We start from the raw sequence: 12,500 nt of genomic DNA on the forward strand, positions 1-12,500 counted from the left end.
TTGCTGATGTTTTAAGCAACGGTGTGAAGTCCTACTTAAAAAAAGGTTGCAGAGAGAGAGAGAGTGTCGTTGGATGTTTTAGGTTGATCAGAGAGGTTGAGAGAGAGAGTGTGTTTCATTGCTGATGTTTTAAGCAACAGTGTGAAGCCCTACTGAAAAGGCAAGGGTAGGTTGATTAGAGAGAGAGAGAGAATGTGTGTCGTTGCTGATGTTTTAAGCAACAGTGTGAAGTCCTACTTAAAAAGCAAGGAGTAGGTTGATCAGAGAGAGAGAGAGAGTGTCGTTGCTGATGTTTTAAGCAACAGTGTGAAGTCCTACTTAAAAAGCAAGGAGTAGGTTGATTAGAGAGAGTGAGTGTCATTGCTGATGTTTTAAGCAACAGTGTGAAGTCCTACTTAAAAAGCAAGGAGTAGGTTGATCAGAGAGAGAGTGAGTGTCATTGCTGATGTTTTAAGCAACAGTGTGAAGCCCTACTTAAAAGGCAAGGAGTAGGTTGATTAGAGAGAGAGAGAGAGAGTGTCATTGCTGATGTTTTAAGCAACAGTGTGAAGTCCTACTTAAAGAGCAAGCAGTAGATTGATTAGAGAGAGACAGAGAGAGAGTGTCATTGCTGATGTTTTAAGCAACAGTGTGAAGCCCTACTTAAAAAGCAAGGAGTAGGTTGATCAGAGAGAGAGAGAGAGTGTCATTGCTGATGTTTTAAGCAACCGTGTGAAGCCCTACTTAAAAGGCAAGGAGTAGGTTGATTAGAGAGAGAGAGAGTGTGTGTCATTGCTGATGTTTTAAGCAACAGTGTGAAGCCCTACTTAAAAGGCAAGGAGTAGGTTGATTAGAGAGAGCGAGAGAGTGCCATTGCTGATGTTTTAAGCAACAGTGTGAAGCCCTACTTAAAAGGCAAGGAGTAGGTTGATTAGAGAGAGCGAGAGAGTGCCATTGCTGATGTTTTAAGCAACAGTGTGAAGCCCTACTTAAAAGGCAAGGAGTAGGTTGATTAGAGAGGAAGAAAAGATCTAGACACACACACACACACAGAGGCGTCATTGCTGATTAGAGAGAGAGATAGCGACCGGGGAGGGGAGGGGAGGAGCAACGCCGTTGTTTTAAGCCACATTGTGAAGATCTGCTTAAAATCGATGTGAAAATTGGCTAAAGAAGATGAGAGAGAGAGAGAGAGAGAGAGAGAGAGAGAGAGAGAGAGAGAGGGGGATGGAGGTGGGGGAAGAGTGTGTGTTGGGGAGGGGGGAGGCGCAGGTTAGTTGTGGGGCATTAATGTTGCTGTTTTTGAGTCCAGAGATAGTGACATGGAATGTGGATCCAGCGCCTGCAGGCCCCGGAATGACTTGCTCCCTGGACTGCGTTCGCGCTGGCCAGATCTGCATCAGTCTCGTCCTTCAGAGAGAAAACATGGACGGCCTTCGTAAACAGATAGATTTGCCTTCGTCTGCCTTCTCTTTCCCGCTCAGTGGGTTTCCTCAGTTTTCCTTCTTATTTTTTGAAAATGCGATTCACTTTCAGCTACCTTCTGGTATTTCCTTAATTATAATTTTCTCTTGCGCCGAGTTTAGTATACCTGTGGTTTCTCTTCCGTCACCCTATATAATCCATTTTTATTGGAATTTCCTCCATCCATAGATTACTGTCAGTTTCCACGAGAAGAGAAGAGTTTTCTCAAAGTGTGTTTCTCCTCCCCGTACCTTCAGTTCTCTCTTTACTAATCCATTATCATCTATATTTATCAGCTTTCGTTTTACAACTTTCTATTTCTCTCTATCATCATTTATCGTCTATATCTCTAAGCGTTTCCTCCATATTCTTTTCGTTGTCGTGTCTGTAATATTGTTCTTTTTCCAGAAGACTACTTTCGTTTAAATGCAGGGCGTTATCGTTCATCTGGTGGCGTAAGAACGGACTGAAAGTCACGTAGCGTTTACTTTATAAAGTTTCGATTGAAAGCTTATGGTTTGGAGAAGAAAACGGTTTTGGAAACAATAGTTGTTTCTGTTTGTCATTGGGAAGGTAATTTCGATAAAGTAACGGGAAGATACGGGGGTGAAATTGTAAGAAAATTACGGTTCCTGACTTAAACTTAAACCATTACTTACAGCGGGTGCGCGCGCATGTATACACGCGCGCGCGCGCGCTCTTCAGCAGTTAAGAGTATGGTTAATGCAGTGACCGTCGTATTGATTGTTACTCTGAATTCACACGCACACGCATATATATATATATATATATATATATATATATATATATATATATATATATATATATATATATATATATATATATATATATATATATATATATACATACATACATACATACATACATACATACATATACATATATCCCATAATAAGAGGCAACTTCATAGGAAAGTCTAAAGAGTAGTCACTGCCTACTGTCCATTTACTTTGTAAATCAAGGATGAAACCCTTTTACAAAAAAACTTTCACGACATGAGCCGTTTTATACCTGCACAAGCCTCATACACACTACCCTGATAAATGTGTGCATATATATATATATATATATATATATATATATATATATATATATATATATATATATATATATATATATATATATGATATTGTTTTTATTAATTTGTTGTGTTGCTTTTCCTAAATTCAATCGCTTGATTGCCGTCCCCGTCTTCATTTCCTGTATTCCCAGCACACGAAAATTTAATTCTGCCATTTTCCCTTTCCTAAATTACATCGTTGAGATATTTTATTGCTCTAATTTTTTGTCAGTTGCGTGATGTTGCATTTGTCATTGCCCGGAGTCTTGCCATCTATTGTATACTTATATTTATACCTATACTTATATTGTATACTTCGATTGCAGTCGAAGTCAAAGACTGTTTGAGTTTTAATCATTTGATTGTCTTCCTCAGCCACTATAGTCATTCTGTTGTTATTATTATTATTATTATTATTATTATTATTATTATTATAATATTAGTTGAGAGTAGTCATCACGAAGTTACTACTATCATTGTTATTCTTATTATTCAGTGGATATTGTTTAATTCGTTTACATAGGTTTCTGTTATGGATGCTAATATCCTTGCGTAATTACTATTATATACGATACAGGCAGATGACACGTGCGGATGAAAACCTCCGATGTCATTTGACAGATATCTTTAAATAGCATTTGTTCTCGTTCTGGTAGAAAAAAATTAATGCTATTTTGTAGACGTTTCGTCGAGATGCCTTCACTCATTTTGATGGAAAATGTCAGTGGTGACGCGATAGACATTTTAGTAGCTTCCCTTTTACCTTCTCTTACTCCTAAGAAGACTTCCTAATGAGCACCGTGTTCTTGGAAGCTAAAATTTCAAGTCAGTGGCCCCTTTGGGAAGCTTTTTCCATATGAATAGGGTTCATCTTCTGAATAATAAAATGACTCGGATGTCCAGGTCTTCGAAAAGAAGAAGAAGTTACAGGTAAACTGAAAGCCCTTCATAAGAATTGAAGCTTTTCCTCAATGTTAATATCTTCCAGCCCTTCTTATACTGCATGAAAGTACGTCTATTCAGATGTCAACGAATAATGTAACTGTGTCCATCATGATTTTCTCATTCTGGGACGAGAATTTCTGGCAAACGAAAGGAAGGACGTCCACGTTTGGAAATCCCGCCATCTGCATTTGGTCTCACTCTTTTGTTTCTGTCGAGGAAAATCCTTCCTTTCAGGCACTCTTGCAAAATGAGGCTAGGCGCTTGCGAAATGCAAATGCGCGTAGATAACTCGATTTGGCAGGCATGAATCGCTCGTTTCTAAATGAGAGGGAGGAAAGGAAGGCGCAGATATGGAGTCAATTCACAAATGGGTGTCAAAGGGTGACTTTTATCTCGGACGATCTTGGGTGGGTACCGTGACGGTTGGGGAACGGCTGGGTCATGAAATAGGCCGAGCATGCAGTCCCTGAACAGGAGAGCGGGTTTATAACCTGACATCAAAAGAGGTTCATTAAAGGAAAAGAAAAAAACTAAAAGGTGTTACCCAGAACAGGTTATGTAACTAAATTAATGGCAAATGAGTAATGTTTTTAAAGGCTCTGTTAGGTCACCTAAGTCAGCGCTCCACTTTTATAAAAACTGGAAAAAAAACTGCCTACGACCAACGTCAGTAAAAAAAAAAAACCAAGTGACATGACAAAAAAAAATTTTTTAAATGATGTAAGCGAAAAAATGTTTAATGACGTGAGTGACAAAAAGTGTTTTGAATTGATGTAATAAAGTGATAGAAAAGATATTCATGGACTGACATCACAAAAAAAAAAACATGTTTGGCACTGACATGTGTAAAAAAAATTGGCACTGACATGAGTAAAAAAATTGACACTGACATGAGTAAAAAAATTGGCACTGACACGAGTACAAAAAATTTCTGACTGAGATGGGTAAAAAAGAAAAACGTTTGGACTGACATAAATAAAAAAAAAACTTTCAGACTGACATGAATAAAAAAAAAACTTTGGGACTGACATGATTAAAAAAACATTCGGACTGACATGAATGAAAGAAACTCTGACTGACATGAATAAAAAAAAACATTCGGACTGACATGAATAAAAAACTTTCGGACTAACATGATTAAAAAATCATTCGGACTGACATGAATAAAAAAACTCCGACATGAATAAAAGAAAAACATTCGGACTGACATGAATAAAAAGACTTTCGGACTGATATGATTAAAAAAACACTCGGAATGACATGAATAAAAAAACTTTCGAACTGACATGATTAAAAAAACATTCGGAATGGCATGAATAAAAAAACTTTTGGACTGACGTGAATAAAAAAAAACATTCGGACTGACATGAATAAAAAAAACGTGACTGACATGAGTGGAAACATTACATAAGACCAAAATGATTAAAATAAAAAAAGTCATATACTGACAAGAGTGAAATAAAAAAAAAAAAACTCGTGGCTTACTTTTATTGTCCTGGGCCTCCGTTGACCCATTACAGCTCACATCAGACTCCCAAGGTCTGGTGTTAGAGCCTCCTAATGATTGAATTTTGGGCGAAGGGTCATAGCCAATTTCCCAACGAAAAGTTGACAAATTGATGAATACGTTGTTATGAATATATATATATATATATATATATATATATATATATATATATATATATATATATATATATATATATATATATATACATATATATGAATATATATATATATATATATATATATATATATATATATATATATAATTTATATTATATATATATATACATATATATATATATATGTATATATATATATATATATATATATATATATATATATATATATATATGTACAGTATATATTACATATATAAGTGTGTATATATATTGTATATATACATTTATATAAATACATATACATATATATATATATATATATATATATATATATATATATATATATATATATATATATATATATATATATATATATATATATATATATGATTTTCCCACCGTTGCTATTATTAGAGGTTTTCAACTACCCAGAAATTACAGTTACAATGTCGAAATCTAATTGTGTCATTATCGTTTGACTTTATCATTATTATTTTTTTAAAAGAAATGTTCAGTCAGGGCAGAAAAAACAACCCGGTTTTTCCCACTCTTCTCAAATGCTAACGCTTTATATTCTGTTTGACTTAGTAATATAGTTTATTTTCATATATTTTTTTTTTTTTTGCATGGTAGTTTTTTCGTGTACAACGTTGCTTATATAGAAGGAGTTAAGAACTGCTGGATTAATAATAATAATAATAATAATAATAATAAATATTTAATTGTTATAATTAAGAAGGAGTTACGAACTGCTAAATTAATAATAATAATAATAATACTGAACTTTAATTATAAAATTCGTCCTAACACGATTACCATGAATAAGTCAAAATTGAACCAAGAAAATATTGTGCATTGTAGGAAAGATCTTTCAAAGTTCCTACATTGGAATCTTTATTGCGAATGAAGCCAAGAGAAAAAAAAATAATAACAGCAATACCAAAAAAATACATTAAACGTTTGCAGACTAAGTCGAAATCGAAAGCTTTCGAGAAAGAGTGATGATGATGTTCCAAAAATAAAAAAAAATAAAATAAAAGTTCTAATAATAACGACAGATGAAGAACGGCATTGCGCAACGCAGTCTAGAGAATTCTTCAGAGTCATTGTAAGGAAGAGTTCAAAAGAAAAAAATAAGATCAAATGTAGCGGATGGAAAAATACAAGAGTGGAAGGCAAACATAGCAGCGTAGAATATTAATGTTCCCAGACAGTGAAAGTTTTACCCGCGTGCGGACCCGATAATCTGACCTATTCGGTTTGTGGCTTTGGACGAGGAAAAATGAAAATGGCTCCATCTCTGATTAGCCTCCTTGATTCTCTCTCTCTCTCTCTCTCTCTCTCTCTCTCTCTCTCTCTCTCTCTCTCTCTCTCTCTCTCATGTTATATACAGATACCGTGGCCACTCAGAGTTCCTTGCACATCCATGGGACAGGGTGTGGGGCTGACAAACTCATCCCTTAAATATTTGATGGAAACTTCATGGTAAGATAAATGTTATACGTAAAAGTGTAGCTATGTATAGCATGTTGAATCGAGTGTCTGATTGTAGTCGACTGTTGTGGGTCACTGCCAGTGGCAGCTGTCCTTTGATGGACGTGGGACTAGCGACCTGCTAACAAAATTATGATATATATATATATATATATATATATATATATATATATATATATATATATATATATTGTGTGTGTGTGTATGTGTATACAGTATACACTAGATACTAGACCAACCTAGATACCTATATAAGAGGTGCATGGTGAATATAATGGAAGAAAACTGGGATGATATCCCAGCAGTGTAATTTCTCTATTAATAAAGTTCCACTCAGAGATAGCTGTAGCTTTATATTTTGCCTTGAATCCTATTTTTACTATCCATATAAAGAAGTTTTACTATCATATAAAGAACTTCTGATTATCCATCATCAGAACATTTATCCAGCTTCTGGATAAGTGGGTTTTGCTCCTGTCTATTTCAAGGAGTTTATTTCTGTCATTTGTAGTTAATAGTTTTGCAGTTATCCATCTTCAAAAGCATAGATCTTGGAGACTTTTTTGGGATACCCGGGTAACTATTTTGCTCCTGTCCACCTTAGATATCCAAGTGATGGCTTCCTAGTTACCATCTTCAGAAGCCTGTTTTGTATGATATTTAAATAACGGTTTCACTGTCATTCAGTTTCAAAGGACTTTGCGATATCCATTAAATGAGTATCTTGTCATCCAGCCCAGGAAGCCATTTTCTGTTTTTTTTATGTTTTGTATTTCAAATTTGTGTACAGCTATGTTAGATTACTGTCTTAGCCAAATAAACTAAGCAAATCATGGTTCATGAGAGATTTAGGACGATAAGGGACTACCACTAATTCCCAATGAGTAGGCCTAATACTAGTTGACAAATTATGTATTTTCTTATATGTAAAAGGGTCAGTTCAGTCCCTTAGGTAACTGATTGATGGAGAACGGGGCGTTGAGGATCGACAACAAAACTTCAGAAGATGAAAGAAGAAAATATTGTTAAGGCATACTGATCGCGCATGCGTAGCCCTAACGCCTGAAGTAGGGTATCGAAAGAGACGAGATTTTTTAAAGTCATGGCATTACACGACTTCCGGGTAAGACAATCAGTCAATAATGAATTCCAAGATGTCAAACGGGTGCGGGAGGGGGAGGGGGTTGAGACGGGGGATGGTGGGGGAAAGGTAGAAGAGAAAAGAAACGGTGAGATTGGAGGGAGGAGTAGAAAGAGGGCTGGTGACTGGGCAGCGGCACTTCAGGACGCACATCCGCCTCGCTGCACCAATTTCACCGCGTTTTCACTGTCCAGCCGTTGAACCAGTTTTTGCTACAGAAACGCTATGTTCGTCCCTCCTCCCTCTCATTCTCCTCACCCTTCTGTGTACTCCTCCTTCAGCGTTCCTCGTGCCTCTCCCTCCTCCCCTGAAAGAACGCCCATCCACGCCCAGGGAACTCGATGAAGTCACATCTTCCCATAGGTTACGAAAACGCTCAGGTAGGTCTAAATTATTAGTCCAGGAGCGTTTGTTTGCAAGATGTTTCAGACTTAAAGTAGTCTTCTTCTTTTTCTCCTTTCAGGAAGTATGCCCACGAAGCTATGTTCGTATACCAGAAGAAGAAGAAGAAGAAGAAGAAGAAGGATTCTCAAGAGGTAAGTTCCGATTTCATAAGACCTCGTCTCCCAAAAAGAAACCTTAGATGGCCGAAGGCAAAGTCGTTTTCCAAGGAACATCTGGGTTGGATCTTTCCTCGGCATTGCGTCAGTGAAAGTAAGGCCTTTAGATTCTTTTTCTTTTCCAGTGATTATTCATTAAGGGAAGATCTTTCATTCCTGAAGTGGCTGTTCACTTTTATTTCTAGAGACTGTCAGTGAACTAGTACGTTCAGCTGAATTCCAAATTACTTTGTCTCCCTTTGTGTCTAAAAACTGTCAGAAATTAGGCAAATATCTGAATTTCTAAAGACTGTCAGAATTATTCTATTCACCTTTATCTCTAAAAAGTGCCATTCTGTACATTTTGGAGAATCTCACATTTTCAAATGATCAATCGGTAAAGGTAGATTTAAACTAAGTTAGTGTATTTTTTTTTTTTTTTACTAAGTTTAAACGCTAAATTTTTCTCTAGGTATTCATCCATCAACATATCTCTCTCTCTCTCTCTCTCTCTCTCTCTCTCTCTCTCTCTCTCTCTCTCTCTCTCTCTCTGCATATCATCAATTTCATGACGTAAACAAGAAAAAAAAATATTTTAAATAGGTATTGTTATCCTGGAAACTCACTCTCTCTTTTTATCTGTGTATATATGTATAAGCAAATACCACAGGAAAATGACAGGCAGAAGTTCAGTACCAAGCTTTCACGTGTTGTTTATTCACGCCCCGACGATTCGTGAATAAAGAACACGTGAAAGCGCTTGGTACTGAACTTATGCCTGTCATTCTCCTGTGTTATTCGCTTATATACCGAAGTCACGTACATCTACTGTGATTTTTTAAGTATATGTATATATATATATATATATATATATATATATATATATATATATATATATATATATATATATATATATATATATATATATATATATATATATATATATATATATATATGTACATACATACATACATACATACATACATACATACACCATAAACCTTTCGCCCTTCTAGTAATCTAAAATCAAAATTGTCAGACACGTAGGGAGAGAGATAAAAAAAAATTAATAAAACAAAAACTATAAAAGTAAGTGAAACATTTATCTCATTATAATAAAATCAGACCATTGTCTCTGCTGATTCCTTCCCGTCCCCCCCCCACCCCACCCAAATCCACCCCACCCCACCCAAATCCACCCCAGACCGCTTATTCGATAAACACGGCAAACAACCATTACTGGCAATGTGGTCAGGTGAGTAACGCCAAAATGACAGTACTCTGTCCGTTACTTCCGTCATTTTGAGGTCATGAGGTCATTAGACAGTTGACATTCTTGACAGCTCAAGTGGGATAGATCACCCACAGTTATTGAGGCTAATTGCGTATGAGGGAGTATGAAAAATGGGTGAAAATCTCAGGGAATACGGAGGCAGGAAGGGGTGTCCAAAGCTCAAGTAAGACAGGAAAGGAAAATATATAAAATGCCGCAGAGCCCCCGTGATAGGATAGTGCCGTCAGTGCACCTCACGCGGTGCATTGTAGGCATTACTTAAGGTTCTTCGCAGCGACCCCTAGCTGCAACCCCTTCGATTCCCTAGCTGCAACCTTCATTCATATTCTTTCTTCCATCTTACTTTTCACCCTCTTCATAATGCAGCTGTGAGGTTGTCCTCCTGTTACACCTTTTAAACCTCTTACTCTCAGTTTTCCTTTCAGCGTTTTCTAAAATGCTCAGAGGCCATTTGCTCTTCTTGGCGGCCTGTTAAGGCTTGGCTCCATGGCTGCTTGTGAAGACTTTCAGCGGAGGGAGCCGTTGCAAAGGCTTATGCCTACTACTACTACTACTACTACTACTACTACTACTACTACTACTACTACTACTACTACTACTACTACTACTACTACTACTACTACTGGCGTTGATGCACGTACAAACGCTCGTCATTCTCATGATTTAGTAACTTGGTCGTTAAAAAGGTCATGATTGAAATTTTATACTGCCATCTTTATCTATTTAATTATTAATTTATGTATTTTTTTTTTTTTAAAAAGTGATCTTTATGTATTTCCCGTTACCTTGTTACTTCTTTGTAGTGAATAACATTTTCTTTGGAAGCTTGAATTTCAAGTCAATGGCTCCCGTGGTGGGCTTGTTCCATATGAATAGAGTTCATCATCTGAATAATAATAATAATTATTATAATAATATTATTATTATTATTATTATTATTATTATTATTATTATTATTATTATTATTATTGTTCTAAAGGGTCCACAATAATGTAACTGTCTAAGGCTCGTGTAAAATTTTTAAAAGCTTTCGAACCCTACTCTGGGTTCATCTTCAGTCACACATGGGGTTCGAAAGCTTTTAAAAATTTTACACGAGCCTTAAACAGTTATATTATATAGTGGACCCTCTGGAACATTTATGAACTCTTGTGATAGAGAGCTTTTTTCTCAACCAGACATTATTATTATTATTATTATTATTATTATTATTATTATTATTATTATTATTATTATTATTATTATTATTATTATTATTATTATTATACTTTAGCTAAAGTGCGCAAGACAGAATAGTGACAACCCCGTACTTTTGACCAGACATCAAAATCATAAACAATCTTTTATTGTTCATCTGAACTTTGGTGAGCGCCAGCATACTCACACAGGAAAGCAGAATTCACGGAAAGGTTTGTGGATTCAAAAATTGACGGCGAAATAATCACTGAGGTGTTTTATTAAAAATAAAAAATGATTATGTGCCGTCTAACTGTCTAACTACCTGTCTGTTTTTCAGTTGATGCATGCAAATATATCTTTTTCTTTTTTTCTTGGGATGCCCCTTGAAAACTAAATATATATATATATATATATATATATATATATATATATATATATATATATATATATATATATATATATATATATATATATATATATATATATTCATACACATAGAGTAACCAGGCATTGTAAATAGGACATGTTTACGAATATATAAAATATATATATAATAATATACAGTAAAGTTCGTTTGTAACGTACAGGCTCGTAACGAATTCAGGCTTATAACGAACGAAAGTGAAATCCCCGGTCCCAGTTCAAAAAAATTAACTTAAAATTGTGATAGGTATGTAACGAATTCTTTATTACAAAATCAGGTATATAACGAACTATTTTGTACGTCCCGGTGACAGTTTTATTAGCAAAAAATACCTGTTGTAACGAAGTGATAATTCTATTGTTAAACAAACATCAAACACCGGTTATCCCAATGAAGAAGAAGAAGAAGAAGAAGAAGAAGAAGTCACATCAGGTCGAGAGTCATTCCAACTTATCGCAAAAAATGTTTTCAGAAATGCATCACTTCGTCCTTAGTACAGAAATCCGTAACTGACTGTTTACAGTGATAACTGTTTTTTTTTTTAACCGCTTAGAGCTTGTTTTTTAATGTAATGCGTAATAAAAATGTTTTAAATTAATATTCCGTGTTACTTTCTCATTTGAAGGTTTTAAATAAAGAAAAACCACAAACATATCTTTAATTTTGTTTTAAACATTAAAATACATATCCAGCTCTTAAACTAACTCTTATTGAAATGTTTTAGAAATCTTGATACACTTCGGAGGATCGATACTTTATCGCCTAGATTTCATTCTGTATCACAACAAGGAAGGTGATCCAATCATTTCAAATATCTCCTTTTGTAACGAATGATGCCTATAACGAATTGCAGACGACAGCCCCCTGGAATTTGCTATAAACGAACTTTACTGGATATAAATCCATGTATTATATATATATATATATATAATGTATATATATAATATGTGTATATGTGTGTATATATATATATATATATATATATATATATATATATATATATATATATATATATATAAATATATATATACTGTATATGTAGAATCTACTGGTCGTTCTTTACCAGATACATATGTAGGCCTAATTGTAATAGCCACAATGCCCTCTTAACTTTCTCGAATTCTTCGCGTTTTTTAATACACTTGTCACCACAAAGCCTCAAGATCTAAGTGCAAGAAATATAAAGCAATTCTGATGTCCGGTAGCGGGAAACGAACCCCGATTTCATATGAACGAGGTACCATTGTCCACCTTCCTGTGTCGATTCACGCTTACTCTAAATTCACACTGATTTTGCACATCAGATACGTATATTCTGAGTACACTGATCATTAAACA

At 35.0% G+C, this 12,500-nt stretch overlaps 1 long non-coding RNA gene across 2 annotated transcripts in view; it reads left to right on the plus strand.

Annotated features, from left to right (window-relative positions):
- LOC136841871 (uncharacterized) overlaps positions 1-12,500 on the plus strand; it is a 320,425-nt gene that overhangs the window by 267,340 nt on the left and 40,585 nt on the right. For both annotated transcript variants that reach the window (XR_010854115.1, XR_010854114.1), the window contains one exon: positions 8,190-8,262. This is a non-coding gene — a long non-coding RNA (uncharacterized lncRNA). The remainder of the gene's footprint in view (positions 1-8,189; positions 8,263-12,500) is intronic.

The sequence above is a fragment of the Macrobrachium rosenbergii genome, chromosome 9, assembly GCF_040412425.1.
Source record: "Macrobrachium rosenbergii isolate ZJJX-2024 chromosome 9, ASM4041242v1, whole genome shotgun sequence".
NCBI classification, from domain to species: Eukaryota; Metazoa; Arthropoda; class Malacostraca; order Decapoda; family Palaemonidae; genus Macrobrachium; species Macrobrachium rosenbergii.